Consider the following 17,565-nt stretch of genomic DNA (forward strand, 5'->3'; position numbering starts at 1 on the left):
GACCCTACAAGGTCATCCGACGTATTGGCGCACTAGACTATGAGGTCGTGCCAGACGGCATTTCGCATTCACAGAGGCGCCGCGCACGATCTGAAGTGGTCCACGTGGTGCGCCTTAAACCATTTTACGGACGCTGACGAACTTCCTTATTTTGGTGTTTTCTTTCCTACGAGTGCTTTTCTTCATTACTTTCGTTTGTTTGCAGCATCGGGTCGATGCTTTTTAAGAGGGGGGTACTTATCTTTATCGGGCGACCACGTTTCGCCGCCTAACAAATGTTATCGCACACCGCGGGACGGGCCTGCATGTATCCGCAGTTTCTGGAAAGTTATCGATGCTTCTATCCGCTGTCTGTTGTGACCAAACCTTGTGTAATCTGACTGCATGTGTGCGCGACTCTAACAATGTAGAACTTTGTGGAATGCACGCGGGTCCCAGCGATTACTCTGGAACATTCGACGACTGCTGTATAAAAGCCGACGCGCTTAACCCGTTGATCAGATTTTCGACGATCGCCGAGCGTGTTCGCCGCTATCGTTGTGCTATAAGTGTAGCCTGTTTTGTGGGCACAGGTTCGCCCAATAAAAGTTAGTTTTGTCGCTCACAGTATTGCTACTGTGTTATTCAACGTCACCACCACGTGACAATATGAAGCAAGAGATCCTGGCTTGTTCTTTCTTTACATTAGCAAATTACATTAATCATATAATAGCACACTTTACATAATTGAGCACACTAAATGTCACTTGGCGAGCAAAACATGTACTTCTCCTTTTGAATATCCCAGCTTAATGTTTCAGTGTGTGCAGTTTGGACGTGATTCATGAGAAGCACTACATCTGCTACAAGTATATGAGGTATAATTACTTTTGTTTAAAAATAATCCTAATCTTCCTTGATAGCTGTCTTTCTTTTTACTAGACAATACAAGCATGGTGCTTAATTCCAAGATAAATATGCCTGCTGTAACTGTATGCATTAGTGTTTGACTATTCGATACCTACTATTCCTGTTAGAAAAATGTATTTGCCAACCTCCAATTATTTGCATTGAAGTAGTGAAGAGTTTGACGGCAGCCTGTCTGGTTTGGTCAAAAGAGGCACGGTAAGTAGCTTAAAATGAGATGCCAACCATAAAAATGAAAAATAAGAGCTGGTTCAACTGGAGCTTTGTTCACAATCTTAGTGAACAAGGCTGTCATGTCGGAGCCGAAACATCTATCTTTTACGCCCGATCTTCATGTGCTTATTATTATTATTTGAATTCATCTAGCCCTAAAGAGGTGGCAATATATTTCGAGTACTACTCTTTGCATATTATTTCCATTACTGATTTTTTTAAAGTAACTTCATGCACCACACAAGTACAACGCAAACATTTTCATTCTTTCAAGGACGTCACAACTAGTGGAAGGTATTCTGCACTAACATAATTATTTTGAGATTTTCAGTAAATATGTAACCCTCATAAAGAGAGAGAGAGAGAGAAAACAAGGGTAGGAAAGGCAGGGAGGTCAACCAGAACAGCATCCGGTTTGCTACCCTACACTGGGGGTGGGGGAAAGGGGAATAGAAAGAGGAAGAAAGGGAGAGAGGAAGCACTGAGTACGTGTGGGAGCGACACCATACACAAGGACACTATAAACGGTCTGTTAAGCCCGTGCACTTCAAGTACCGCACTAGTGCACGAATCGCTTTTCGAGCTAGTGACGGGTGTGGCCACGGTCCGAGTATCTTTGACTCGGTGAAACATCTCGAGTCCAGTCTGCGTAAAGTTGCCCGCAGAGAGAGGCGTTGGACATCGTAGCGAGGGCAGGTACACAATAGGTGCTCGATGGTCTCCTCGCACCCACAGGAGTCGCACATCGGGCTCTCGGCCATTCCCATACGGTAGGAGTATGCGTTCGTGAACGCCACTCCCAGCCACAAGCGACACAACAAGGTTGCTTCGCCGCGGGGAAGGCTAGATGGCAGTTGTAGCCGTAGCGTGGGGTCAAGTTTACGTAATCTGCAATTTAGGCCACTTGAAATCCAGAGATCTTGGGACTTCTTACGCGCAAGTTGGCGAAGTTCTCTGGCAGCGTCCGACCTCGCCAAAGGTGTTGGACGCGTCTTGGTATCTTCGTGGGCACACCGGGCAGCCTTGTCAGCTAGGTTGTTGCCGACGATGCCACAGTGAGCAGGAATCCACTGAAATATAATGTGGTGTCCACTTTCCAGAGCATGGTGGTGCAGTTCCCTGATTTCAGATGTCATTTGCTCGTAAGTTCTGGGACGTAATGCGGACTTGATGCTGTGAAGGGCTGCCTTTGAGTCACAAAATACGACCCATTTCTCTGTAGGCTCTTCGGTGATGTACATCATAGCGGCATGGAGAGCTGCAAGTTCTGCCGATGTAGATGTAGTCGTGTGCGACAATTTGAATTTACCTGTAACGTTCTTGGCTGGAACGACGAATGCGGCAGTTGAGCTGGTAGGTGAGGTGGAACCATCGGTATATATATGTATGCGGTCATGATACGTCTGGTGCAGTAATATGAGTGTAAGTTGCTTCAGAGCCGGCGATGGATGATTGGACTTTTTTGTAATTCCAGGAATAGCAAAATTCACTTGAGGCTGTCGCAGGCACCACAGGGGAGAGGAAGGCTTCGCCGCCGGTGTAAATGATGCCGGTATGTACTCATGATGAGCGCCAATAACTCGTGAAAAGGTCGCTTGAGGTCTCTCGGCTGGTAGGGAGGCCAAATGATGGTCGGGGATCCTTGACAGATGGCGAATGTGCGCTCTGAGAGAGTCGACAGCTACATGTGTCTGGATTGTATGGTCTCCTGCGATGGCGATTGTCGCTGCTGTTGAGGTGCACCTAGGCAGCCCTAAACACGTGCGTAGGGCTTGACCTTGTATGCTCTCCAAGGCGCGAAAGTTCGTCTTGCATGCATTTGACAATACTGGTAGGCTGTAACGAAGGAGTCCGAGAAACAAAACCCTGTACAGCTGCAACATAGAATGGACTGGTGTACCCCAGTTTTTCCCGCATAGAAATCGGAAGACCTGAGCAATGGCGACTAGCTTCTTCTTCAGATAGACGCAGTGAGGGCTCCATGAGAGGTTGCGGTCAATGATGCCCAGAAAGCGATGCGTCTTAACATAGAGTACAGCTTGACCATTGATCGTAACAGGATACGATGACATTTGTTTCCGCGTAAAACCAAGTAATGCGCACTTTTCAGTAGACACACTGAGGCCTTGCTCTCGGAGATAAGAAGCCGTCATGGTTGCCGCCCGCTGAAGCCTGGCTCTTAGCTGAGGGCGAGTCACCGCAGAGGCCCAGATGCAAATGTCGTCGGCGTATATTGAGACATGTACTGTCTGCGGTAGGTAATCCGCTAGTCCTACCAGGACGAGGTTGAACAAAATAGGGCTCAACACTCCACCCTGCGGCACACCACGGCAGATGGAATGGTCTGAAGTTGGGCCGTCTTCGGTCTGTAAGAAAAAACGCCTCTCAGTCAAATAGTCCCGAATCCATTGATACATCCGGCCACCAACTCCAACAGCCTCAAGTGAGTTTAGTATGGCCTCGTGGGCGACGTTGTCGTATGCTCCTTTTATATCCAGAAAAAGTGCCGCAGATAGGCGCTTGAGGCTTTTTTGATTTTGGACCCATGTTACGATGTCAATGACGTTGTCGATGGACGTGCGACCTCGACGAAAACCTGTCATGGCGTCCGGATAGATGTTGAATCGTTCTAGGTACCATTCCAATCGAGCAAGAATCATTCTTTCCATCACTTTGCCGACGCAGCTCGAAAGCGCAATCGGACGATATGATGAGATCTCAAGCGGAGACTTTCCAGGTTTCAGAATGGGGATCAAGCGGCTCAATTTCCATTGTTTAGGAACGGCGCCGTTCTGCCAAGATTCATTGTAGTAGTTGAGCAGCTCATCACGTGCGTCATGTCCAAGGTGGCATAGGGCAGCATACGTGATGCCATCAGGTCCTGGTGACGAAGAACGCCGGCAGGTCGCCAACGCAGCATCGAGTTCTTCGAGTGAAAATAGCACGTTCATTTCTGGTACACGTGCCTCAGGGATGTCATTCAATGCTACGTCAGTAATGATGGCCACGGACCCAGCAACCCGTGCACAGAACTCTTCAGCCACTTGAAGTTCCGAGCGGAGTTGGTAGAGGGCCAGAGCAGCGAAGGGCTTCCTTTGATGCGGAGATGAGCGAAGACCCCTAACCGTTCTCCATATGTGCGAGAGCGACTTGCGGGGATCAAGCGACTGACAGAATGCTTTCCATCTCTTATCTTCCAATTTATCCATGCGACGCTGGACTTTCTTTTGTATGCGTCGTGAAGCCCTCAGATCCAAGACGGACTTCGTGCGCCGATACCTCCTCTCCGCTTGTCGGCGTGCTGCACGCAGCCTCTCCAGTTCCATGTCCAAGTCTGTTCGCCTTGTTGACCTTGGAAGCGAGCAGATGGATGTTTTCAATGCTTCTGCGATTGCTTCTTCGATAGTGTGTGAGAGGCCTTCCTGACATGTGTCATCCATATCCTTCTGAAATTTTGACCAATCAATTGTACGCAAGGCAGTAGAGGAGCGTTGCTCAACTCCTATAATCTTTATGTATGTTGGAATATGGTCGCTTCCATGTGTTTCTATGTCTGTAAACCATTGGACGCTCGTGGCAAAGCGCCTTGACACCAAAGTTAAATCCAAGCAGCTACTGTAGGTCGTGCCTCGCAGAAATGTAGGGCTGCCGTCATTCACGCAGCACAAATCATGGTCGGCAGCAAAGGAGGCAAGGCTCCTGCCTTTGGAGTCAATTTTAGTGCTTCCCCATAGCTGGTGATGCGCGTTGAAATCACCTGTGATAACCCAGGGGCCACTGTTCATTTGTAATATTTTCTTTAGTCGTTCACCGTCAAAGTGACCCGCTGGGGATATGTAGGCTCCAATTAGTGTAAATGACACATTCTTCTTTTGGACATTTACGCAGACATATTGGTTGTCGTCATGAGGCTCTATCGCATTAGCGACATATGTTAAGTCCGTGCGGATGTAGATTATCACTTTCGTGCTCGCACCGCATGTGGACGAGACGAAAGATTCATAACCGGACAGTCTGAGTGGAGTTGATGTATTTGGTTCGCAAATGACCAGTATGGGGAAGCGATGTGTGAAAATGAATTGGCGAAAGTCTGATATACGGGTCCTTAGACCCCTGGCATTCCATTGAAAGATCGACGCACTTTTAAGTTCAGTGCGGAAGGGGACTATTGATCGAGCCATGATGCTTAAACGATGCTAGCAAGCACTGGATTTAGTGCATCCAGTATTTGCAGAGCGCTTCGAGCTGCTGGTGTTTGCAGCTTGTTCAGTATAATGCGCATTGTATTAATTAGCGATTGCAGCATATCAGCCACCTGCCTGTCGTGGTCGCACAAATCGCCGACAGTAGACGTCGGGGGTTGTCCAGCGAAAGCTTGCTGTGTGTCTGTTGGTGAATGTTGTCGTTTCGGTAGAGCCGGCCAAGATTCGGCAGACGTGGTCTTCTCAGTGGACTTGTTCTTCGCGGTCCTGTCCACATTGTCTGGCCTGGGCGGTGGAGGAGGAGGTGGTGTTGTAGGAAGTGGCATGCGCCTTCCTTGAGGAGACTTCCTTGAGGAGCGCCGGCGACGTGAACGTCGCTTCCTGATTTTTTCGGCGGCTTCGCGATGAGATGAATGATCTCTTGCCATCTCTTTCAAGATGGCCATTTCCTTCTTAATATGTGGGCATTTCTTCGATGAAGCTTCATGTGATCCTCCGCAGTTGGAACACTTCACTACAGTCGCGCCACATTTATCTGCAGCGTGGGGCTCTCCGCAGCGGGGGCATGCTGCCTGATTTTCGCAGACGCTGCTCACGTGTCCCAGTTTCATGCATTTGCGGCACTGAAGAGGTTTCGCAATGAAAGGCCGCACTGCATGTCTGAAGTGTCCCACCTTAACATGCGAGGGTATATATTTACCCTTGAATGCTATTTTCACGCAGCGTGAACTGCCTAGCCGCTTAACATCAACGATGACCTCATCATTGGCTGGCTTGATAAGAATCGGCAAGTCGTTATTAAGGATAGCAACGTCTACGTCGTAGATAACACCGGTGACTACGTCAGATCCCAGAGGGATGTAAGAGCGCACCTGAATGCCATCGAGGTCCGTTACGCTGCGTAGAGTGGTCAAAGCAGCCGCATGCTGGACATCAACCGCCAGAAGATTTTTTCGGGTGTTCATTCGAATGTCCGATATTTCGTTTGGCACCAGGGCTTCCAGTGACATCGACACAGATTGCCTGTTAAGTAGCCTCATGTTGACGTTGGGAAACAGGGGCACAAATATGATGGTATTGGCGTCCGGCCTCTGCGGCTGTCTCACTGTTTGCGTGCTTGACGATGAGGACGTCCTGGTGTTCCTTCTCTTCGCTCGGCGGCTCTGCACAAGCTGGAAGTCGTCATCGGAAGTGTCCTCACTGCTGAGAGAGTAGACATGGGTGTCCTCGCTGTCGGTGTCGCTCTGCTGACCGATCCGCTTCCTGGAGGCGGCCGCCGCTGACGCCGCCATCGCCGGCAGACGTGCGGGGTCGTCCACTTCCATTACGACCGAGCAGGGAGCGAAGACCAGCGGATGAACTTAGGTTTTCACAGAAATAAGGCGGAGCTAGAAAGAACAGCGCTGTATCAAAAGACACTTCGTCGTCTTTTAAGAGTATCTAAATAATGTTGGCCTAAGCGGTTACACATTAACCATGTAGGCTTCATCAACTTCTGACATCACTTGGTCTTGGCAAACTTGTGAGCTGACAAGTTTGAGCATGCAGTCACTTCCCTCCATATTTGTGTCGATGAAGGCTTGCCCTTTGGTGCTGCTCTGGATCCACCCTCGTTTCCTGTGATTACCACCACGGGCTTCAAGGCACACACCCTCAGGAAAACTTTTCATGCACAAACCTGGTTCTTTCACAGTTTTACTAAGACAGACATTGAAAGCAAGGATGGCATAGCAGGCATGTTGGTTACACAAGTACTTTAATAAATAACTTTGTAAGTATTCATCTAGTGGACATGTCCATATCTTCTTCTGCTGAAGTGCAAATTAGCTGGGGAAGCATGTCTCCTTCTCGTGCATACCCCAGCCCAGCCAATCAGAACTTCAGCAGCGGATGAAATGTACATTTCCACTAGGTGGACACGGAATATATCCCCTGTGCTCTGTCCTATCTTTCCACCCTCCTCCATGTATTTTACTCATTAAACTACTGGTTCAGCATATTGGTCACCTTAATCAATCTTCCAATAGCTCAGCACTTAAAAGGTATACAATACAAATAAGGCACTGTAAACCCAAGCAGTTAGGCTGGCGATTGCTGCTGTGATGCACCATACAGGCAGAAGCAATGGCTTCACTGTAGCTTTCTAAGTTAACTTTACTGAACTTTGAATTTAGAGAAGGCAGAATATAAAAACAGACTAGCATTTTTCTTATGTGCTTCACCCCTCTGCTTTTTTGTGTTACTAAAATCTGTATATTGAACCTAAATTAAGTAAAAAGAAAAGGAAATTGTGACACTAATTTCATTTCACTGTCTTTTTAAAGGTATAGCAAGATTTTTTAATTGCATTACGAGTCGCTACTTATGTTTCGATCTTAATGTTCATTTCTCATGCTCCAAATAGCGCTACAACTGTTCCCTCATCCACAGCTATCAAGGCCTTATGGCAACTTTGGAAGCTCTCTGAACTGAGTAAATGCTATGCATTGCATAATCTCTTAATACATTTTCATGGCTGCCTTTAACCTCTATAGTTCCTCATTAAAGCCAACATCTCTCTTGTGACCACCTTTAAAGAGCTTGTGGTAATGTATGCCTAACAAGAAAGATGGGTGCTTTGTAGTGCTAGTTTGCTCTAAGTAAATCGTTTTATGCAAAAATTGCTGACATAATTGTCTGACAAATACTGCATCATGTTTGCTATTTTGCCTTCTGTTTCAATTTCACTGCATCTATACATTTTACCAGTGCACGAGTAGGGTTCAAGGCTGTTCTTTAAAATGCTCATGAGCACTTATCACGATCAGTTCCCCATATAAGTGGTTCTGCCGAAGAGAATACAGGAATACAAGCAAAACTGACATGGAACCAACATATAGATAAGGTCTGCATGACTGCCTTTCAAAAGTTATAATTTCTGAGAAAAAAACTGGAACGTGCATCGCGTAATGTAAAACTTACTGCATACACCACCTTCATTAGGACGATACTAGAATATTCAGCCGTTGTTTGGAGTCCCCATCAAGTGACGCTTAAGAGGAAGTTGGAAAGGATACAGAGTCTGGCGGCGCGTTTCATTTGTTCGACGTACCGAAGGAAAGAATCGGTCACGTTTATGTTACAGCATTGCAACTTGGAACTTCTTGAGGTACGTAGGAAAAACTATAGGCTGAAGGTGCTTTATCAAATAATGCAGGATCAACTTAAGATTGATAAGCTCAAACATCTACACGCTCCAGGCAATTGAAACCCGCGAACTAACCACGACTACGGCATAAAGCCGTACCGTACCAACAGTGATTAATATCGATACTCGTTTTTCTCGAATGCGATAGAAATGTGGAAACAATTGCCAAACGCTATTGTTAGCCTAAAAGATGTCACCGACTTTGAAAATGCTGCCGAGGCATATTTATGGGAGTTTTCGATTTAGTTCTGAAGTGCCAAGTGATATGTGCGACTTGATATTCATTGTACGTATTTTGATAAATGTCAGATGTGTGCTGAACAGCATTCAAGTGAACATCTTATTCACTGTGAATTGACAAGTGTATAGCAACTTTACGTACATTGACATTGTCCATATTCGATTTATGTAATTGTATTGTCCTCTCTGTTATGACCCTCTATGAGGGTTGAGAGTATCAATAAATAAATAAATAAATAAATAAATAGACAACGAGGAATGTGGGTAGGAACATTTTATTTTCAGCACACATTTTTTTTAATGAACTGCTGTTATACTGCTAAAATCTGCACATTTAATAAAAGCACACAGCTCTGCTTCATCACTCCATGCTAAGTGCAAGTATCCTGTACCAGGAAGTCAAACCAAGATGTGGGATGTTCAGTCTGTGAAAATAAAAACGAGTTTGAAACATTAACGTGCAATAACTAAAGCGCACTCAAGAAAAGAAACACAGCACAGGAACATATCCAATGAATCAGAATTACCTTTGAGAGCAAACATATAGTTTCTATGGCACAGTGAAGAAACCTTATTCCTCCGGCTTTTCTTTTTGTGCGCGAGAAAATATGACTGTGCATGTGTTCTCCCCATTTTGTGTATCTGTCACCCTTTCACACACAACAAAGATGTTGTCTCAATGCGCCCAACTGTCTTTGCATATCCATTTCTCTGCTCTCATACCATACCTACAGTTAAAGGCTGTAGTAATGCTTAGCTTGAATGAACCAACACCAACTACATGCACTGTGCAGTTGAACATGGCATTGTAAGTTAGATTCATGCACAGCACATTCATGTGCTATAAACATTTGATTGCGATTGTAGGCGAGATAAATAAAAAAGTAGCTATGTAAATAAGAATGTTCCCTAATAAGCTATGCAGGAGTGCTCTCCCGTTTGGACAGAAGCCGAGCACAACTGCAGTCAACAAGAAGCCAACTTATACAGCATTTAAAATCTAGGTTCTAAATGTGCTACAGATTTTTCTGAATTCATGGTCGAAAATCTAGGTGTTAAAGGTGACAAACATTTAAACAGGTCTCTGTTCGGACTGGTAATGCTATGTGTTGCCTAGTTTGATAAAATATTCCATATCACTGGTCTCCCAAACTAAGGCTGCTGTCCAGTTGCAAGAGCCAATCACTCAATTATGTCTAGGGCACGTTTGAGCAAAAGGCAGCCAAGATTACTGTGCCACTGTGGTCTATTTCCTGACATCTGATTTCTTCTCATAAAGCTACCTCTCTAAAAAAACCTTCACAACAAAATAACCCAAACCTTTCTTGAGAAAAGCTATACCACTGGTCCTTGAACGCTAATCACACAGTGGCTCCTTGTGATGTAATGTTACGTACGTCAGCACTTTACAAAGTACAGGAAAATTTAATAGTGGCAGCGTGACAGGTACACAAAAAAGTAAAGGGATAAAACATCACACAGGCTGCCATCAGTGTTTATATCTCCATTTCAATGTGGATGTTTTTAGCAGTGAATACATGTTCTCATTAAACTGAGTCATAATATCACAAAAGCGAAGGGCAAGGGTCTTTACATTCTAAACTGACAAATGTGCTTTATTACAATTCACCGCAGTACAGGATGTGTTTTTAAGTGAACGGTCACGTAAGGTTTTGGCTAACTACGGCGGGCGTCTCCTGCAGCGAGGCCTCTTGCGTATTGCGGTAAAGCATATTATTGTGACAATAGCTAACCCGGTATGTATGGCTTTAGCCAACAAAAGTTCTCAAGACATCATGCATCCTGCCACGAAAATATGCTTTGTTGAGAGTAGAACATTAGGTTCGTCGCTGACTGAAACCATACATTCCAGATTCACGTAAATCTTTCCCAATATCGGCATGCTTCACCGCAACACACAAATATGTGGCGGTGATAACGGTGGTCGAACAGGCTGGTGCAAATGTTTCGACAGGGGAGCGTGCCTTCATCGGGGCAACTGCTTTCCTTGATACGTGAGTCTCCCCCACTCCCAACAGAGGAGATTTAGCTGGAACTTTGCCAAGAAACGTACCGACAAGCGTTTAGTAGTGGCTGGTTGAGATGCAGGAGTCTAAAAAGCGTTGCGAAATTCGGTTCCGTAAGGTAAGCTTCACCGCAATACAAATATGTTAAGCGGCTAGACATACAAAATGTTTTGCTGTGAAACATAGCAAGGGTACCTGGCCTTTGATGCAAAGCAGCTTCCCAAGAGGCACGCTAATCCCGTGGCTAGTTATGCAGTTCCCCGCGTTCGGTGGTTTCCCAGTGACATACAAAATGACATTGCTTGACTGTGTTGTGATTGGGCGACGGTCAGGGGCGTAGCCAGAGGGGGGGGGGGGGGGGGGGGCTTATGGGGCTTCAGCCCTCCCCCCGAAATTTTTTCGTGCTCTCCATGCACCGCCGGCCAAAGCAACCCCTTGCGCCGCAAATCATTCTGGATTTTGTCTAGAATGTCTTTTTCACGCTCGAAAAGACATTTCACCGCGAACATTGCGAAGTCGGGCTGGATCTTGCGGCAACGCCAGTGTACCGGGAGTCACATAACGCAATCAGCCCCATCCGAGCACAAAAGTTTCAAGGGCGTTTGATGGCGAACGGGCTCGCCGCGGCACCTCGCGGAGGCTGCGTAATCTACGGAGCGCATGTATGTCTATTCCAAAACTTTATGGGTATAAATCTCATAAACTTTTGATGTGAGAGGTGCACTGACATTTCCAAAGTTGTGCTTTAGATTTTCAATTGCGGATCTTTGTGGGTTTAATGCTGTTATAAACATTTGACGACAAAGGGGCATTGACTTTTCTAAAGTTTTACATCAGATCATACAACGAGACAAGCCAAATCAACACACTATCAGACAAGTTGACAAAGCACGCAGCGAGGTCCGATGAGACGAATCGTTGTGGTGGATCGTTTGTGCCGTCATGTCCCAGAAAAGAATATCAACATTTCTTTCCACCTGCGCCAAAGCATCCATGTCAAGACACTTAAGCCAGCAAAGGTAACTGCGCTCTTATTTATTTTTCTACTTGGATTTATACTCGCGGGACACATTGAGCCTCTTTTTCATTTTTGTTTTCGCTACCCGCGGGCTGCCGAACCAGCCAGAGCGCATGCGTTTTTCTCGTACTGCATCGACCACCACGCGGCGCACTTCGATGCGCGTTCGTTTTTCTCTGGTCAAGTGGATTTTCGCCTAGAAGGGTTTTGGACGCTTAGTGGCTAGCAGACGAGAAAAAGAAACAATTGTCGCTCGCCGCCATCACTGTGGGGACTCGACGGATTGCACCGCGTTCGCTTGAGCGCAGCCTCTCCGTTAAGTCTTGTCTCGCCGTTGTAGGATACCGAGCAGTATGCGTATGGTTCTCGGTAGACCAAGCGTCTCACGTTTCCTTCGATATTCCTTCGGTAGCCACATTAGGTGCCCAAAGTAGGCGTTCGATTGCAGCCAACATACTTTCCTTTGCGTTTCTTCATTTCGGTGCCCCCGTCCCACAAGAGGAAAAAAAATACATTGTGGCGGCGAAGCGAACTGTCGCATGGTGAAAGTTCGATTTTGTTACTTCTTTTGCGGAAAGTGATGGGCCACGGGACGCTTCAGCTGCTGGATACTCTTATTATATTATTCCGATACAATTATATGAACACCCCAGGCGCATTCGTGCTAGTTGCCCTCATGTTTCATATAAAGTCCAAGGGCGATAACATCCTGACCGAGCGCCGCATGCTGTATATACGAGTGAAAGCGTAAGGGAGGGGGGGGGGGGGGTTGAATCGGTGAGCTGACGATGGTGACTCAGTCTTGTGTGCGCAAAGGAGAAAAGTGGGGAGCAAGCGCATCGCGCGCGATACATAGGGGGAAGTGGAGGGAATGGGGGCGGGATCTAGGATTCTGTGAATCTGTGATTGCGCAACATGTTTATTTGCCTTTTTTGAAGCATTATATATAACAGTGACTTTTTCTGAGATACGTAGATTTATTGGAGACTTATACGTATATCTAAATATCTTGTTGCGAGGTTTTGTGTATACGTACATTGAACTTTGTTTGCACTGACACTTCTTTGCCTTTTATCAAGCTGTATCTTCGCATTTGTATATCCCATTGTATCTTCGCATTTCTAATGTACGAGGGCAAATCAAATGAAAGTGAGCCTACCCACCCCACGCAATAATGGTTCGGTTCATTATCTGCGAGGCATGCGCGAAGCAGTGAGGCATCTCTCATTTACAAAAGTGACACGCAGGTGTGAGGATAAAGGTTCTTTAATGCTCTCATACACTGGGTTGAGCATGATTGAGTGACATAAATGACACTCCAAAAGTTGAACAGCGTGTTGCAGTGCAGTTTTTGACAGCTGAAGGTATTTCCCAAAAAGAAATTAGTCGCCGTATGGCTGCCGTGTACGTTGAACATTGCATTTCATTGTCCTCTGTGAAGTGCTGGAGCAACTGGTTCAAAGAAGGACGTGAAAGTTGCAAAGACGATCCAAGACCGGGCCAAATCCATCGTGCAATGACCCCCAACAAAATTGCAAAGTTTGATGAGCTGATCAGACACGAACGGAGTATAAGCATCGATGAACTTATATATATATACAGAGCGTGTGAACATCAATCACGGTTCGGTTCACGCCATCATTCATGAAAATCTCGGTTATCGGCTCTTGTGTGCGCAATGAATGTCCAAGATCTTGAACCAGCGCCAGAAGACGGAGAAGTTCGGCGCTGCCTTTACTCATCTGATCCGGTAGCAGAATGAGAGCGACGACTTCTTTTCTGCAGTTGTGATCGCGGACGAACCATGGTGCCACTACTACGAGCCTGACACACGACGGCAAAGCTTACAGCGGAAACATTCGAATTCACCACGCCCAAAGAAAGCAAAGGCGGTCATTTCCGCCGGAAAGGTGTTGACTTTTTTTTCGGTCGTCAGGGGCCATTACTGATATAATTTGCTAAATCTTGAGGGACTATCAATTGTTTCCGATATGGTGAAACGCCGGAACGGCTGCGTGTCGCAATCAAGAACAAACGACGTGAAAAATTGAGTAATGGTGTCATCTTGCTCCATGACAATGCCCGTCCCACCTCGCTGATGTGGTTAACACAAAACTGCTAAAGTTGAAGTGGGAAACGCTGTAACATCCGCCATGCAGCTCAGACCTGTCGCCTTGCGACTTCCACATTTTGGGGCATCCGAAAACACAGCTCAAGGGAACCAGATTCGTGTAGGACGATGACGTGAAAGAGTCAGCTACAGACTTTTTGAAGCAGCAACCCAAGGAGTTTGATGAGACGGGAATCACGCCACTCGTTAGTCAATGGGGCAAACGTCTAAATGCTCATGGAGACTACTTTGAAATAAAGTACGCCGTTTGTCATATATTCACATTGGCTCCCTTTCTTGTGACTCACTCTCGTACATTTTGCAGATCTCCTGCTTTTTATACGTGCTCTCTGTTGCGACTATAATTTCGGTGCAATTACTCACGATACACGACCGGTGACAGCTGCTACTGCGTAATACATTGGAACAAATAACAGCATCATTGAGATTTTTCACTGGCCATTGTATATGTACAAGAATGTAAACACGGTTCTTGAATGACAAATATATATGACAAAGAATGACATTAACATATTTGTCCTCAACTTGTTCACTTCATGGCCTTCACATCTTTAATATGAACTGTATGCACTGTTTTGATAGTTTCTAACTAATAAAGTTCTAAAGTTCGCGTGACGTATTCTTTACTTATTAAATACACAAAAAAACGTGGAAGCATTGATATCAGTTATTTTGGACAACATTTATGGCACATACGGGTACATTCTTTTATGAAAAATTACATACCTAGCTTGTTTTGACAGTGAGTAGCGTTCAAGAATTCGTTCGCAGCATCTTTGGCAATGGCAATGCAATTATTATTCATGGATTTGATCCCTCGACAAATTGTTTAAGAGGAAGCTTTAGCTCAGGCCCAACTCCAACGCGGCCTATTCAAATACATGTAAAACGCAGAAACGCTTTTCTGAGATAACCCCTGGATCGCTTTGAATGAAATTTGTTGCATTTAAGAGAGAAAGTTAAATTCTAGTGTCTCTTGGAACCGGAATTTCGATTTAGGGCCTGAAGTTTGTTTAAAATATTTCAAAAATTCGAAAGTTAGAAAGAAATAGAAGTACTACGTTTACAATTTAATAGCTCTGCATCAAGAACAGATATTCCGGTTCTGTAAACAGCAAAGCGGACAAATTAGGTATGTCAATTTGTACCATACGTGAATTCGTTACGTTGTGTACAAGGGTACTGCAAAGCAGTATTTCCATAATACTAAATTTTTTTGAGATTCATGTGTAACATATCAATTCTGTCCGCTGTAGATGTACTATTAGATGAAACTCACAGAATTATGATATCATTTTTCATTGTTGAGTTACAGAGTTCTAAACTTGATAGTTTTGTTTTCTGAAAATGTGCGATTTTGGCCAATTTTTGATAAAGAATTGACAACGTAATTGAAAACTTAGAAACAAGCAGTCAAAAGAATTTAAGTTTTTCTTTTAAATGCAATAAAGCTCTTCAAATTTGGTACAGCGGCTGCCGAGAAAAACGAATTCATCTTCTACATGTATTTAGATCTCAGCACCCGAGCTAAAGCTTCCTCTTAAGGAGGAGGCCGAGTTGCAACTTGAGGCCCCCCCCCCCCCGAACAAAATTTCTGGCTACGCCACTGGCGACGGTACTATATGCTGATGCAAATGCGTCGTTTCGATTTCGAAAACTGCGCTCGGCTAAAGAGAACACCTCGATTCGCATATAACCAAAGCAGTTGGACAGGAAACTACGAAATTACGTAGCTATTATGGAAGAAATAAACAGTTCAGAAAAAAATGACCGTGCGAACATTAACTGGCTTACGAGGTCGACAAACCAACGGTTCAAAGCATCACAGCCACGTCCGAAATAGCGCTGAAGGCCGGCCAGTACACTTATTAGGCGCCTCGGCACGCGTAATGTAACAGGAAACGGCAGGTGCACACGTACATCATTAAGGAACACATATTATATATGTCGATGAAAGTGGTCACTCTTCACTTCTGAAATGCTTCACCGCGTAACACTAAACTACTGCGGCGAAGCTGACTTCAGGACGCCGATTTATTCAACTCATCTAGCGAGGCAGGTCCGTTTATCACGCTTGGCAACGTTTGACATTTGCTGCATTATTTTCGTTTGTTCTTTTTAATTTTATTATCATAGTGACCCTGTATAACGCAGTAGCAGAGCTGGTTCCGCGTCTTAACTGCGTTAGGAAAGGTAAGCGTGTATGCAGCAGGCACGGCGGTATTGGCTGTTGTTTGGAAGCTTCAAGAGACGCTCTTCCGCGCAGCGATGCCATTTGTATTATTAAAAGAATGCAGGTGATGAATAAATGAGCCGGAGAAAATCTGCAAAAAAGCAGTAGTAATGCTGTTCTAAGATCCTCTCGCTCGAGCGAGATGGTCTTAGAAAAAAAGCGCGATGTAACACGATCTGACGGAACAGCTCGTTATGCTAGTGTTTTCTTACGTCCTCGTTCTTTCGCGCATCCTCCCCTGAACCAGACTACTGAATGGTTCTGCGCACGCACTGACGATCCTACGGAGGCAATACCACTCACATAGCACCTCTATATAATATGCCACGGCCCATTCCACATGCCGGCTGCAATTTGACGCGGCCAGTAGGCAAAATATGCGCACAAGGTACCTAATGGTAACGCATCAAACAGCTCACAGCCCCAAGCTTTTATTACACGCATATAGCGTGGAAAGATGAATTACTCACGCTCTAAGTGGGCACGGAATACGGACCGCTTCACAGCGCAACCGGCTCCGTAAGACAGATGCCATGGAAATGAACGGATGTGACATCATGGGTTATGGCGGACGTGACGTCATGGGTGAACGTAGACATTTTGGGCACCTTTCGTCTGCTGTGCCCCGGTCACACCAGACACGGCCTAATAATTTCCGGTCATCCGAAGAGGCGCCGTCGCAAACAAGAGATGTTTCGCGCGCAGCGCGAACTGAACGCGGGCGCGATCGTGAAGGGAAGCAGCAGCGGATGCCTACACCCGTTGGAGGTGAAATCGTTCCGCCAGGGGAGAAACGAGCGCTGGCGTCTAGGATGAAACTTGGCGTGCGGACGTCCATTGCGGAGTGCGGTCGAGTTTGTTTCCGCCGCTGGCTGCCCGCGCGGTGAGCCAGTGGGCACGGACGCCCCATTTGGTGATCGCTGTGTCTGAAGGGGCAACGTTCTAACTGGTGTTGTATAAATCACGGGTCGCTTTTTCGTCGCGACGATAGATTGGATTTTTTACAAGCACTGCTCCAGGAGGGCACATGTAATCGGCAAACGGATATGCCTCAGGAGAGCACTTGAGGTTATAATAAAGCAGGCGGCGCACGATATTCAGGGCACCCAAGGGGTAGTGGGGGTATCGAATTTGGAAGCACGGCGGCCCGTGGCCGCGGAGGCCGTAGCGTGCCAGGGGATGTTCACATAAAAAATTGCCTGGCCGCGATAGTGGACAGCCGATCTCATACACCCATGGCACGCGCAGGCCTCTGCGAGCCCCAATCCACGGACCAGTCCGGGTTCTAGCTTTGGTGTCCACGTTGCCGCTTTGGTGTCCTGGAGGCGCCGCCAATAATGCTAAATAATGACACGTTGTTACAATTAGTAAAAACACGATCGAGTAAATATAATTACGTCCAGCCGCC

General features: G+C 46.0%; 1 long non-coding RNA gene across 1 annotated transcript; it reads right to left on the minus strand.

Annotated features, from left to right (window-relative positions):
- Nucleotides 1–9,007: 9,007 nt before the first annotated feature.
- On the minus strand, nt 9,008–16,679 carry LOC140212859 (uncharacterized). Its single transcript, XR_011889819.1, has 2 exons — nt 16,628–16,679; nt 9,008–9,173 (listed from the first exon to the last, which is right to left on the minus strand). It is a non-coding gene; the product is annotated as an uncharacterized lncRNA (long non-coding RNA).
- Nucleotides 16,680–17,565: the final 886 nt, after the last annotated feature.

Source organism: Dermacentor andersoni, chromosome 8, assembly GCF_023375885.2.
Source record: "Dermacentor andersoni chromosome 8, qqDerAnde1_hic_scaffold, whole genome shotgun sequence".
Lineage (NCBI taxonomy): Eukaryota > Metazoa > Arthropoda > Arachnida > Ixodida > Ixodidae > Dermacentor > Dermacentor andersoni.